This window comes from Pongo abelii, chromosome 8, assembly GCF_028885655.2.
Source record: "Pongo abelii isolate AG06213 chromosome 8, NHGRI_mPonAbe1-v2.0_pri, whole genome shotgun sequence".
Classification (NCBI taxonomy): domain Eukaryota; kingdom Metazoa; phylum Chordata; class Mammalia; order Primates; family Hominidae; genus Pongo; species Pongo abelii.
The window spans coordinates 22,394,463-22,409,995 of NC_071993.2; the positions used below are offsets into that span (position 1 = coordinate 22,394,463).

The window sequence follows — 15,533 nt, forward strand, 5'->3', positions numbered from 1 at the left end:
ATGTGTGTCCTTGGTATAGCTCCTTAGCAGGAATATTCTGGGTAGTAAAATAAAAGAGTTGCTCAGGTAGGATAGCATGGTTGTTAACGATGGAGAGTGTCCAGGTTCTTGGCATCTTGAACAAACAATTCGTCAAAACGCACAAATAAAACAAGGAAGGAATGAAGGGATTTACTGAAAATGAAAGTACACTCCGGCCGGGCGACGTGGCTCACGCCAGCAATCCCAACACTTTGGGAGGCCGAGGTGGGCGGATCACGGGGTCAGGAGATCGAGACCATCCTGGCTAACACGGTGAAACCCTGTCTCTACTTAAAAATAAAAAAAAAATTAGCCGGGCGTGGTGGCGGGCGCCTGTAGTCCCACCTACTCGGGAGGCTGAGGCAGGAGAATGGCGTAAACCCGGGAGGCGGAGGTTGCAGTGAGCCGAGATTGCGCCACTGCGCTCCAGCCTGAGGGACAGAGCGAGACTCCGCCTCAAACAAACAAACAAAAAAGTACACTCCACAGTGTTCGAGCGGGCAGCGGGCCTGAGCATAGGGGCACAAAGGCCCTGTTACAGTTTTTGTGAATTTAAATTCCCTCTACTTAGGGTACACCCTACGTAAATGAAGAGGATGAAGTGAAGTTACAAAGACATTTCGTTAGTGTATGTCCTATGGAGAGGATATTTCCTGTTATGGCTGAAGTGTGAATCTGGCTTTAGGTTCCCTGCCTCCAGACCCTATTTTCCTGCCTCTTGGTGAATGTGTTATGAGGTTACCAAGATGAGGAAGACAGGAGAACAGAAATGTATCTAGCAGAGGGGCAGACCTGAAGAAGCGGAGAATATCTTGTGAGATTTCCCCCACCTTTTTCATTCTTGGCTGCCGAGCCTCTTTTCATATTCGGTCTGGAATGCTAAAACCTCCGTTTCCTCATTCCCTTTGTTATCTCTATGTCTTGTTCCCTAGAAATAAAGATTTGAACTTTAGCATGAGCCGTACTTTTGCTACAGACCTTTTATTATCCAGCTACAGTGTTGACATACTTAATCTCCTTTAATGGGACAAGTAATGAACTCAATTAGCTGGAAAACCTCCATGCAAAGAGAACAGACAACTCTTACCATATAATTCACAGACATTTCCCTTGATTCACATTATTCCTGCATTAAAGACCTTCTATGACCCCGAATATCAGTTGGTTACTCGCTAAAACTGACTGTAGAGCAATTTCACCTTAAGCAGATTTACTTAACAAAACACTAATATGTAATTAATTGGACTGAGAATTTGATTTGCATACTCTCAAGCAACAATTTTTTATTATTTAAAAACAAAACACTTGACATTCTAGAAGGGGCTACAAAGACCTCCCCAAAGGTCAATTAGTCCTACAACTGATTACCTAAATATTTAATAGCACTCAAACACAGTACTAAATGGGCTCTAATTTGTTTGTGAAAAGAAACAATGCCACTTTACACACGGCTGCCAAGTTTTCAATAAACAAACAGAATATGGTCTTGGGAAACTAATGAATCTAGTTTAAAAATGCGACAAGATCTTCCTGTGCTCCTTCCAAACATGGCAGTGATTTTCCACTAATTTTCTTCCTGATGCTTTTTTCCTTTAAGTCTACATGTTGATGTACCCCAAAGCTCAGTCTTTCAATCGGTCTCTTTCCTAGGTTGTTCTCAAGTAATCTCTAGGCTTGACAAACTTCCTATGTATTGACAGCTCCCAATGTTATACCTATAGCTCACACCTCCTCCCTGAACTGCAGCCTCAACTATATCCCTCCCTATACAGCATGGCATGAATGTCTAGCAGGCATCTCAAATTTAATGTGTCCCAAATGGAACTTCTGATTTTTCCCCCTAGATAGAAACTGTAAATCCCACTCTCTTCCCCATCTCAATAAATGGTAACTCCCTCCTTCCAAATTGCTCAGGTCCAAAGCCTTGGTGTCATCCTTGGCTCTTCTCTCTTCTCCTGCACCCCCACATGTAACCTGTGAGGAGATCTTATTGGTTCTACCTTTATAACCTATCCAGACACCAATCCCTTCTTACCACCTCCATCGTGATGTACACTGCCATAATCTCTCCCCTAGATTCTTGCAATAGTCTCCTAACTGGCTTTCCTACTTCAGCCTCTCCTCCAACCCTTACACCTAATGTCTACTTTGAATAGAGCATCCAAGAGGATCCTTTGAAAATCTCCTCTGCTCAAACCCTTCCAGTGTATTCCCATCTGGGATAGAGTCAAAGTCTTCATGGCTGTCTCAAAAGTCCTCGACTGGTCCCCTGCTGTGCTCTGCCTGGTCCCCCGCTGTGCTCTGCTTGGTCCCCTGCTGTGCTCTGCCTGGTCCCCTGCTGTGCTGTGCCTCTGCTCTGGCCACAGGGGCTTCCTTGCTATTCTTCCAACACTCCAGGTGTACTCATTCCTGGAGATCTTTGCCATTGTCGCTCCTCTACCAGGAATACTCTTTCTCCAGGTGTCTTCCTAGATATCTTCAGGTCTTGGACTAAAAGTCACCTTCTCAATGAGTCTTTACCTGACTAACTTATTTAAAATTGCAGCTCCCACCTTCACCCCAGCACTATCTTCCAGCGCACTTCTCATCTTCCAATATACATTTTACTTATTTATTTGTTTATTGTCTGTTTCCCCTCACTAGCAGGTAAGTTCCATGAAGGCAGATAATTGTGTTGGCTTTAAACACCCAGAACAAATCTTAGCATAAAGTAAGTACTCAATAGATTAATGTTAAATTAATAAATAAGTAAACAGTGATTATTTATGGCTAACTAGGGGAAAAATATAATTAACAAGGATGTTTTCATGAAGGATAGACTCCCTAAGAGCAGTCACTATACCTTTTCCTTGTGGTACAATCACAGCTCATTGCAGCCTCAAACACCTGGGCTCAAGCGATCCTGCCTCCTCAGCCTCCAAAAGGGCTAGGATTATAGGCATGAGCCCCCATGCCTGGCCATTTTCCTTCTTTTTGGCTCCATCATCTAGCACAGTTTTGTCATATTGTAGATATTCAATAAATACTTATTGAATCTAGTTGAATATTTGTTGAAGAGCACAGACTGAAGCTTGTGTTCAAATCCCAGCTTCTCTGGTTATTGGCTGTATAAGCTAAGGAAAAGCACTTAACTTCTCTGTGCCTAGAGTCTTCATAAAATAGGAATAATAATTATAATAGTAATTATATATGGGGTTGTGTGAGGATTAAATGAGTAAATATACTTAAACTACAGAATGGTGCTTGGCACAAAATAACAGATGATGATTCTGATGACAACGACGATAGTCCTATGAAACTCATCATGAAATGGCAATTTCCTGGCTAAGCTTAAACCATTTATGTATTTTAAAAGTGAAAAGACTACATAAATTGAATGAAATAACCAAGTAGCATGTCACTCCCCAGCTGAAAATCTGTAAATAACTACTACTGCCACTGTGACAAAATCCAAACCTCCAATCTTGCATTCAAAGCCTCTACAGGCCGGGCGCAGTGGCTCACGCCTGTAATCCCAGCACTTTGGGAGGCTGAGGCGTGGATCACTTGAGGTCAGGAGTTTGAGACCAGCCTGGCCAACATGGTGAAACCCCGTCTCTACTAAAAATACAAAAATTAGCCGGGCATGGCAGTGGGCGCCTGTAATCCCAGCTACTTGAAAAGCTGAGACAGGAGAATCACTTGAACCCAGGAGGTGGAGGTTGCAGTGAGCCAAGATCGCACCACTGCATTCCAGCCTGGGTGACAGAGTGAGACTCTGTGTCAAGAAAAAACAAAACAAAACAAAACAAAACCTTCTACATTTGTACCCAACATTTAACTTAAAAGTTAAAGGAACAGAAAACCAGATGCTGCATGATCTCACTTATAAGTGGGAGCTAAACACTGAGTACATAGGGACACAAAGAAGGGAACAACAGACACTGGGGTCTACTTGAGGATGGACGCAGGGAGGACAGTGAGGATCAAAAAACTATCCATCAGGTACTATGCTTTTATTACCTGGGTGATGAAATAATCTATATACCAAACCCCTGTGACATGCAATTTACCTATATAACAAGCCTACACATGTACCCCTGAACCTAAAATAAAAGTTAAAATAAAAAGATAACAAGATTTTTTTTTTCAAATACCAAGGAAAGTAATTCCCCACAAATGTATAAGGATGATTTTTTTCTAGGGATGTAAATAATGCTTCCTATTTTATAGCACAGTTTGATTTTCTTGCTTTCTTTTTTTTGAGACGGAGTCTCACTCTGTCGCCCAGGCTGGAGTGCAGTGGCGCGACCTCGGCTCACTGCAACCTCTGCTTCCTGGGTTCAAGCAATTCTCCTTGCCTCAGCTTCCCGAGTAGCTGGGATTAGCCACTTGCCACCACACCCGGCTAATTTTTTGTATTTGTTTTGGTAGAAACGGGGGTTTCACCATGTTCACCATGTTAGCCAGGCTGGTTTCCTGACCTCAGGCGACTGGCCCACCTCAGCCTCCCAAAGTGCTGGGATTACAGGCATGAGCCACCGCGCCCGGCCAGCACAGTTTGATTTTCAAAGAACTTTTACACAGTCAACTTATTTACAACAGAGACCACACTAAAAAGAAACCAGAACAGGAGTTACCCTCATTAGGAAATATGAGGAAAGCAAGATTCAAAGAGAATAAACGATTTATTTGAGATTTCATAGCTAGCATTTGGTGTATCCACGATTAGAAAACTGATTCTTGTGAGACTAAATTCAAGGACTCTTTTTTGTTGATGTTTGTTTTGAGATGGAGTTTCGCTGTGTCACCCAGGCTGGAGTGCAGTGGCGCGATCTCGGCTCACTGCAACCTCTGCCTCCGAGGTTCAAGCGATTCTCCTGCCTCAGCCTCCTGAGTAACTGGGATTACAGTCACGCCCCACCACGCCCAGCTAATTTTTTTTTTTTTTGTATTTTTAGTAGAAATGGGGTTTCACTATGTTGGTCAGGCTGGTCTCCAACTCCTGACCTCGTGATCCACCTGCCTCAGCCTTCCAAAGTGTTGGAATTACAGGCGTGAGCCACCACGCCCGGGCCAATTCAAGGATTCTTTTACCACAGACTTCTATTGATAAATACTGAATTTAACAAGTAGGTTTCAAATTCCTTGTAGTGCTAGGCACATAATAGATGCATACTATGTGCTTACTAATTGTTTAAGGTAAAAAAAAAATGTATTCTTTTCCTCTGGCTTACCAGATTTGTCACAGAACAAAGATAATTCATATCATTCGGCAGAAAATAAATTCACCCCCGAATCTTGGTAACTATCCTACTCATTATTTCAGCACTTTTTTTTTTTTTTTTTTTTGAGACTGAGTCTTGTATCGTTGCCCAGACTGGAGTGCAGTGGCACGTTCTCAGCTCACTGAAACCTCCACCTCCCAGGTTCAAGCGATTCTCCTGACTCAGCCTCCTGAGTAGCTGGGACTACAGGCGCACACCACCATGCCCAGCTAATTTTTCTATTTTTTTTTTTTTTTTTTTAGTAGCGATGGGGTTTAACCATATTGGCCAGGCTGGTCTCCAACTCCTGACCTCATGATCCACCCACCTTGTCCTCCCAAAGTGCTGGGAAATATGGCACCCGGCCATATTTCAGCACTTTGTAAAGGTGTAAAAGCAATCGTAATGGGCCCATGATTTCTACTGATATTCTTATTTATCATTTGTCCTTCTAACAAAAAGTCACATTATCTATCTCCCAGGAATTCTGCAAGATTAATGCCTGGGTTTCATGACTTGAGACATTTTCTTCTGAACCAAAGACTAAATCATCAGACCTTATAAGATTTTGTGTTGCCTTCTATATGTGTGATTCTAATCTCCTCTCCTCCTGAATTTGAAGGATCAGAGATTTGACTGTAAATTGCCTTACACAGGGTTTAAAACCTTATGCTTTAACATTCCATTGCATACTCCTAGGTATAATAAAATATAGAAAGTAGGATGATATTTATATTCAATGACCTGTGTTTTAAAAAAATCATGTTTGTAACTGAGCTATGAACAACAGCCTTAGAAGAATTTGGAAGAGTCTATATAATAGATTTTTATCTTTTCTATTTCAATCACACTGAGATAAGTAGTAGTTTCTCTAAAGCCTAGAAACATCCAGAAAACCTGTTAGTGTTTCTAAGCCTGATATGAAGAGACATCACAAACTTTTTGGAAAAAAAGAACTTTAGCCTTTTGGCCCTTTGGGTAGTTTAAAGGAATGGGTACAGTCTTTTAAAAGTAGTTCAATTGCCTGCTGTGATTGATCTCATAAAAGGGGTGATGTTGGGCCGGGTGCAGTGGCTCACACCTGTAATCCCAGCACTTTGGGAGGCCAAGATGGGTGGATCACGAGGTCAGGAGATCAAGATCATGCTGGTTAACACAGTGAAACCCGGTCTCTACTAAAAATACAAACAAATTAGCCAGGCGTGGTGACGGGCGCCTGTAGTCCCAGCTACTCAGGAGGCTGAGGCAGGAGAATGGCATGAACCCAGAAGGCGGAGCTCGCAGTGAGCCGAGATCGCACCACTGCATTCCAGCCTGGGTGACAGAGCGAGACTCTGTCTCAAAAAAATAAAAATTAAAATTAAAAAAGGGGGGGATGATGTTTTCTCCTATGGGGTACTTATGATGATCTTCCTGGCTTTCCAAGGTAGCTACTCCAGTAAAATTAACCTACAGGGATTTCTTTTTATTTTCTTTTTGCTTGTTTGTTTGTTTGTTTGTTGAGACAAGAGTCTCCCTCTTTCGTCCAGGCTAGAGTGTAGTGGTGTGATCTTGGCTCATTGCAACCTCCACCTCCCCGGTTCAAGCAATCCTCGTGCTTCAGCCACCCAAGTAGCTGAGGTTACAGGCATGTGCCACCACGCCTAGCTAATTTTTGTATTTTTAGTAGAGACAGGGTTTCACCATGTTGGCCAGGCTGGTCTCATGCTCCTGGCCTCAAGTGATCCACCTGCCTCAGCCTCCCAAAGTGCTATAATAGGCTGAGCCACTGTGTCTGGCCCACCCCGCAGGTTTTAAAACATTAAAAACCAAGAAGCTCACTTCCCTCATCCTCTTCTCCCGAGACTCTACTATTGTTCTCTACATTTCATTTATCAAGAACATATGATGAAAAATGTGATCCAATAAAGGGAAACACACAGCACCTAAGTTTAGTGGACACCATGTTGCAAAGTTGGGCAGAGAATACATTGTCATTGTTGTACAGGCTGCCACTGTAAACTGTTACTCCCTGGCACCTCCACACTAGGGCGGGAGTCCAAACTTGTGAGTGGGCAGCTAGCCATGCCAACAGATGGGCACAGGGATGATAGCCAAGGGACAATGTATGTGCATCAAGTATAGGTGTTCAGAACAGGAATTCCAACTGAGAAGATCAAAATGACTGTCTCAAACTTATGGTTAAGAGCTTGTCAATTCATGCCTGGTTTAATATAAATGAACTGGAATTGAAGAGAATTGACATATTTTGACAGAACCTTCGATTTATTTTTCGTAAAAATATAAATTCAACTTAGACATTTGCAGTAAATGGCTTAGTGGCATTTTCTGAGAAGAAACTGTTTCCACTTTTCCATTTTTCATGATTGTTAACCTTCTCTTAAAGATATATAGCACCGGACTCTTTTATAAAATTAGCTCATTACTTTCTCATTTGTTATTAACTCCTGAAATGCATTCAACTCTAGTACTTCAATGTCATCTATAATTCTTAAGGAAATTTGTCCTAGCAGATCAATTAAATTCAATTTCCTAACTTGATCTGTTAAATCTCAAAAATGCTTGAGATCTACTTTACATTCTTCTTAATGCAGGAAAGATAATCCTAAAGGGATACTTTATCAGTGTTTTAAATTTTTATTTCTAATAATAATTTCAATATCTCAAATCCTAAAATTACATAATTTGAATTATAAATGGGAGGAGGGACATCAGGATTGAGATTTAGAATCCCTTAAGATCATTAATACAAATAGAGAAGAGAATATATGGCTTATTTTACTTAAACTTATATTACTTAATGTCTTGTATTAATTATATTGCTTATATTACTTACATGATATTATGTCATACTTTCTTGGATTACTTCTCTGTACTTTTTTCCTAATTAGTAGAATTAAGGAATTGGACTAGGCTACCTCTGAGGTCCTCTCCAGCTACAAATTCTCTACAAATGAAATGATGCTCTCCTTTCAAGCTAGGAATGGAAATTCTGAGTGGGAGTCTCTCCATGGCTTATTGTAACCCAAAAAGAAGACAGAGCATGATGATGACTGCTATACAATCCAAACTGCTCTGGGTGGCTAAGCTTTTTAGAAGTAGAGAAGTCAGGATTTATCCTGAGACTCTCAAAGATCTTCCAGAAACGGGTTTCCCCATCACCCAAAACTTCTCCATAAAAATATTTTAAATTTTTTATTGAAGAATAATATAAGCAGAAAAGTGTATAGCTATAACTTTCATAAATTGAATACATGCATGAAAACAGCAACAAATCAGAAAACAGGCCAGGTGCTGTGGCTCACACCTGTAATCCCAGCACTTGGGGAGGCTGAGGCAGGAAGATCACTTGAGGCCAGGAATCTGAGGCCAGCCTGGGCAACATAGCGAAACCTTGTCTCTACTAAAAATTTTATAAAAGAGGGCCTTTCTGTTCAGAAGACCCCTCTCTCTCAATAGAGAGAGCTGTTTTTCTTTCTCTTTTCTTCTGCCTATTAATTCTCCTCTCCTAAACTCTTTGTGTGTGTCTGTGTCCTAAATTTTCCTGGCGCGAGACGACGAACCCTGGGTATATACCCCAGACAATGTCACCGTATCATATTGGGGACCTTGTCTGGGATACCAAGGTACAGCATTCATCGAAACAGTGAGTAGAGGAGCAGATTCCAACTCTGTCCTTTCATTTGGGGCTCTCGGCCTCCATTTTAAAACCAAATCAAACCAAATACTGGGCCCCCTTCAGCCATTTAAAAATGATTAGCGTGACTGCCAGCCTTGCAAGACTTGGGGGACAGGCTTACTGGGGAAAACATGGAGAATCCCCCAGCACCCACGGGTTGCTGGGCATGTTGGCCATATTTGAATCAGCTCCCTTTCACGGAGAACTTAGCCGTGGCGTGGGCTGGAAAAGGTCCTGGAACAACTGAGGATTTATGGCTGGGGCTACCCTCCCCCACCTCCACCCCAGTGTTATCCAAAGTTTTCTTTTTTTTTTTTTTGAGATGGAGTCTCGCTCTGTCGCCCAGGCTGGAGTGCAGTGGCGCGATCTCAGCTCACTGCAAGCTCCGCCTCCCGGCTTCATGCCATTCTCCTACTTCAGCCTCCCGAGTAGCTGGGACTACAGGCGCCCGCCACCACGCCCGGCTAATTTTTTGTATTTTTAGTAGAGACGGGGTTTCACTGTGTTAGTCAGGATGGTCTCGATCTCCTGACCTCGTAATCCACCCGTCTTGGACTCCCAAAGTGCTAGGATTACAGGCGTCAGCCACCGCGCCCGGCCCCAAAGGTTTCTTGACTGATCCCAGCCTCCGACTGCCCGTCGGGGTGTCGGCAACAGGATCTCCAACTTTTCTATCACAATTTCCTCCTTTCCTGCCATATGTCTTACCCCTCTCTCTCAGTAGAGAGAGGTGTTTTTCTTTCTCTTTTCTTCTGCCCATTAAACCTCAGCTCCTCAACAAAACAACAACAAAAAATTAGCCAAGCATGGTGATGCGTGCCTGTGGTGCCAGCTACTGAAAGGCTGAGGCAGAAGGATCACTTGGGCCTGGAAGATGGAGGCTGCAGTGAGCTATGATTGTGCCACTGCACTTCAGCCTGGGCAACAGAGGGAAACCCTGTCTCAAAAAAAAAAAAAGGAAAAAAGAAAAAAAAAACTAGCATATTATCTGCACCCCAGAAGGCACTGTTTTCTTCCAGTGCCTCCTCAAAAACACCCATTATCCTAACTTCCAACAACATAGATTCATCATATAACATGTACTCTTTTGTATCTGGTTTCTTTCTTTCACTCAACATTATGTTCATGAGGTAGACCCATATTGTTGCATGTAGTTTTAGAATGTTCATTTTCATTACTGTACAGTATTCCATTTGTTTATCTATTCTACCGTGGATGGGCATTTTGTTAATTTCCAGCAGTGGGCTATTACAAGTAGTATTCCTATGAACTATGAACATGTTTTTGATGAACATATTTATGCACTTATTTGTGTATACACTGAAGAGTAGATTTGCTGGGTCATAGGTTATGCATATGGTTTAGCTCCAGTAGATATTGCCAATTTCCCCAAGTAATTGTAACCAATTTACACCTCCATCACCAGTTTTTGAAAGCTCCTCTTGCTCCACATCCCTGTCAAAACTTGGTATTGTATGTCTTTTGTCATTTTAACTCTTCTGGTGGATATTCCAATGTGTTTTTTATAATTTCTTTTTATTTTGATTATTAAGGTGAAAGTCACATAACAAAATTAAGCTTTTTAAAGTGAACAATTTAGTAGCAGTTAGGACGTTCACCATGTAATACAACCTCCACCTCTATCTAGCTCCAGAACATTTCATTACTCCAAAAGGAAACTCTGTATCCATTAAGCAATGGCTCCACGTTTCCTGCCTTTTGACCCATCCCTTGCCACCATGGATCTGCATTCATCTCTATAGATTTACCTATTCTGGATATTTCATATAAATGGAATCACACAATATGTGGCCTTTTGTGTTTAATATCTTTCTCTTAGGATAGTGTTTTCAAGGTTCATTCATATTGTATCATGTATCAGTATTTCATTCCTTTTATAGCTGGTTAATATTTCCTGGTGTGTATGTACTACAGTTTTGTTTATCTATGCATCCATTGATGGATATCTAGGCCAGTTCCACCTTTTGCCTATTGTGAATAGTGCTGCTAGGAATCTGTGTGTGCATTTGGTTGAGTACCTCTTTTCCATTCTTTTGGGTATATACCTAGGAGTGGAATTCCTGGGTCATATGGTAATTCTATGTTTAACTTATTGAGGAACTGCCAAGCTTTCTTCCACAGTGGCTGAACAATTTTACATTATCACCATTGGCCAGGTGCGGTGGCTCACATCTGCAATCCCAGCGCTTTGGAAGGCCAAGGAGGGTGGATCTCTTGAGGCCAGGAGTTCGAGACCAGTCTGGCCAACATGGCGGAACTCCATCTCTACTAAGAATACAAAAAATTAGCTGAGTGTGGTGGCGCATGCCCATAGTCCCTGCAGGCTGAGGCATGAGAATCGCTTGAACCCAGGAGGCAGAGGTTGCAGTGAGCCAAGTTCACACCACTGCTCTCCACCAGAGTGAGACGCTGCCTTAAAAAAAAAAAAAAAAGAAATACATTCTCACCGTCACTGTACTAGGGTTCCGATTTCTCCACATCCTTGGCAGGAAATATACTTATTATTTTCAGGTTGTACTTTGTTTGCTTTTAAAATTATAGCCATAGCCATCCTAGTAGGTATGAACCTCATTGTGGTTTTGATTTGCACTTCTCTAATAACTAATGAAGTTGAGCATATTTTCATGTTTCCATTGCCCATTTGCCCATCTTCTTTGGAGAAATGTCTGTTCAAGTTCTTTGCCTATATTTTAATTGGAGTGTCTTTTTGTCATTGAGTTTTAAGAGTTCTTTCTATGTTCTAGATACCAGACACTTATTTGTGAATATTTTCCCCTATTCTGTATACAGTCTTTTCACTTTCTTGACAATGTCCTTTGACATTAACACAAAAGCTTGTAATTTTCATAAGTCATCCAATTTATTTTCTTCTTTTGTTGCTTTTGCTTTGGGTTGTCATATCTAAGAATCATTGTCAAATTTAAGGTCATGAAGATTTACACCTATGTTTTCTTCTAAGAATTTTATGCTCTTATCTTTAGATTTTTGATCCATTTTTGAATTGATTTTTATATATAGTAGGGGATAGCCTAACTGCTCTGGCTAGAACTTAAGGTGCACTGTTGAACAGGTATCCAACTTTATTATTTTGCACTTGTATATCAAGTTGTCCCAGCATCATTTATTAAATACAGTGTCTTTTTCCCATTGAATGGTCTTGTTGAAAATCAAATTTTCATAGATTTATGCATTTATTTCCATACTCTCAATTCTATTACAGTGGTCTACATGTCTATCTTATGTCACTACCATATAGTTTTGATTACTGCAGCTTTGAAGTAAGTTTTGAAATTAGGAAGTGTGAGTTCTCCAACTTTGTTCTTTTTTAGTAGTTTTTCACTCTTCAGCGTCCTTTACAATCCATTTGAATTTGAGAATAGGCTTTTCCATTTCTACAATAATTATCATTGGAACATTGATAGAGATCACATTGAATCTATAGACCACTCTGTGTAGTATTGTCATCTTAGCAGTATGAAGTTTTCTCTTCCATGAACACAGCATGTCTTGCCACTTATTTAAATCTTCTTTAATTTCTTTCAGTAATGTTTTGTAGTTTCTAGTGTAATAATTTTTCATCTCCTTGGTTACATTTATTCCTAGGTATTTTATTCCTTTGGGTGCTATGGGAAATGAAACTGTTTTCTTAATTTCCTTATCTGTTGTTTGTTGTTGGTATATAGAAAAACCACTGTTGACCAGGCACGGTGGCTCATGCCTGTAATCTCAGCACTTTGGGAGGCTGAGGCAGGTAGATCACCTGAGGTCAGGAGTTGGAGACCAGCCTGGCCAACATGGCAAAGCCCTGTCTCTACTAAAAATACAAAAATTAGCCAGGTGTGGTGGCACGCACCTGTAGTCCCAGCTACTCGGGAGGCTGAGGCAGAAGAATCACTTGAACCCAAAGGGCGGAGGTTGCAGTGAGCCAAGATCGCGCCACTGCATTCTAGCCTGAGAGACAAAGCAGGACTCTGTCTCAAAAAACAAAACAAATCTGTTTTTTCTGTGTGTTGATCTTGTACTTTGCAACTTTGCTAAATTTGTTTTTACCTCTACTAAAATTTAATACTAAAAGCAGATTTTAGTAGAGCTAAAAACAAATATTCTTGTTTGTTCTTGTAGAGTCTTTGAGAGTTTCTATATATAGGATCATGGCCTCTGTGAAAATAGTTAAGTTTTGCTTCTTCCTTTCCAATTTGTATGTCCTTTATCTGTTTTTCTTGCCGAATTGCTCTGGCTAGAACTTAAGGTGCACTGTTGAACAGTAGTTATTCAAACAGACATCTTTGCCTTGTTGCTGATCTTAGGGGAAAAGTTTTTAGTCTTTCATCCCATTGAGCATAATGTTAATTATGAGTTTTTTTACAAATGTCTTTTATCACATTGAAGAAAGTTCCTTCTATTTCTAGTTTTCTGAGTGTTTTCATCATGAAAAGGTGTTGGATTCTATCAGATGCCCTTTCTACATCAATTGAGATAATCATGTGGGTTTTCCCCCTCATCCTATTAATGTTATGTATTACATTGATTAATTTTCTTATATTAACCACACTAGTATTCCTGATTTTTAAATTCCACTTAGTCATAGTTTTGAATCCTTTTAATATGCCATTTCATTTGATTTAATAGTGTTTTTTGAGGTTTCTTGCTTCTATATTCATAAGAAATATTGGTCTGTAGTTTTCTTGTGGTGTCTTTGGCTTTAGAATCAGAGTAACACTGGCCTCATAAAATGAGTTAGTAAGTGTTTCCTCCTCTTCTCTTTTTTGGAAGAGTCTGAAACGAATTGGTATTATTCTTCTTTAGATGTTTGGTAGAGCCAATGTGGTTTTAATTTGCATGTCCCTATTGTCTAATGATGTTATCTTTTCATAGGTTTATTGGCCATTTTACATAGTGTTTTGTTAAAGTCTTTTCAAGGGTCAGTCATGGTGGCTCATACCTGTAATCTCAGTACTTTGGGAGGCCGAGGTTGGTGGATCACTTGAGGTCAGGAGTTCGAGACCAGCCTGGCCAACATGGCGAAACCCTGTGTCTACAAAAATACAAAAATTAGCTGGGTGCAGTGGCATGTGCCTGTAATCCCAGCTACTTGGGAGGTTGAGACAGAGAATTGCTTGAACCCGGGAGGCAGAGGTTGCAGTGAGCTGAGCTTGCATCATTGCACTCTAGCCTGGACAACAGAGCAAGACTCTATTTCAAGAACAAAAAGTCTGTTCAAATCTTTTTTTCCATTTCCTATTGGTAGTCTGTCTTTTTCTTGATTTGTAGAAATGTTTACATATTCTGGATGAGTGCTTTTCAGATATATGTATTGTTATATATTCTCCCTTTTTTTTTTTTTTTTGAGATGGAGTTTCACTCTGTCACCCAGGCTGGAGTGCTATGGTGTGATCTCGGCTCACTGCAACCTCCGCCTCCCGGGTTCAAGCGATGCTCCTGCCTCAGCCTCCCGAGTAGCTGGGATTACAGGTGCCTACCACCGCGCCCAGCTAATTTTTGTATTTTTAGTAGAGACAGGGTTTCACCATCTTTACCAGGCTGGTCTTGAACTCCTGATCTCGTGATCCACCTGCCTCGGCCTCCCAAAGTGCTGGAATTACAGGCGTGAGCCACTGTGCCTGGCCATATTGTCCCATTTTACAGTTTCTACTTTTATTCTCTTAATGGTGTCTTTCAATGAACAGAGTTCTTAATTTTAATATATCTTGTTATATCATTTAAAAAATTTTTTTGGTTAGCCCTCTGTGTTGCAGGCAGGCCATCTTTGCCTATTCCAATATCATAAAGATTTCTCCCGTGTTCTTCTCTAAAAAGCACTATTCGCATGTACCTTTTACATGTACTCTACATGGAACTTATTTTTGTATAAGGGGTGAGGTAAGGGTTATGGTGCATTTTTTTCCCATATAGATACCAAGCTGACTCAACACCAATACCTTCCTCATTGCCCTGCTATATCACCTTTACCATAAGCCAGGTAATCTTGTATGTATGGGTCTGTTTCTTGATTATTTATTCTGTTCTATATGGCAGGTTTTCTTTTTTTTTTCTTGAGACGGAATCTTGCTCTGTTGCTCAGGCTGGAGTGCAGTGGCACAATCTCGGCTCACTGCAAGCTCCGTCTCCTGGGTTCAAGCCGTTCTCCTCCTTCAGCCTCCCGAGTAGCTGGGACTACAGGTGCCCGCCACCACGCCTGGCTAATTTTTTGTATTTTTAGTAGAGACGGGGTTTCATGGTGTTAGCCAGGATGGTCTCGATCTCCTGACCTTGTGATCCGCCCACCTCGGCCTGCCAAAGTGCTGGGATTACAGGCGTGAGCCACCGTGCCTGGCCTGCAAGTTTTCTATCTATGCTTGAATACCATGTTGTCCTAATGACTGTAGTTTTTTGTTTTTGTTTTTGTTTTTGTTTTTGAGACGGAGTCTTGCTCTGTTGCCCAGGCTGGAGTGCAATGGCACTATTTCAGCTCACTGCAACCTCCACCTCCTGGGTTCAAGCAATTCTCCATCTCAGCCTCCTGAATAGCTAGGATTACAGGCACCTGCCACCACACCCAGCTAATT

The 15,533-nt window shown here is 41.2% G+C and overlaps 1 protein-coding gene across 13 annotated transcripts in view; it reads right to left on the bottom strand.

Moving 5' to 3' along the window:
* Positions 1–15,533, bottom strand: part of EBLN1 (endogenous Bornavirus like nucleoprotein 1) — a 108,276-nt gene that overhangs the window by 69,420 nt on the left and 23,323 nt on the right. For 4 of the 13 annotated variants that reach the window (XR_008510322.2, XR_008510316.2, XR_008510321.2 and 1 more), the window contains one exon: positions 852–949. The exons of the other annotated variants lie outside the window; for them this stretch is intronic. The gene's annotated coding sequence lies outside the window, so the exon portion shown is untranslated. The remainder of the gene's footprint in view (positions 1–851; positions 950–15,533) is intronic. 13 annotated transcript variants of the gene reach the window in all.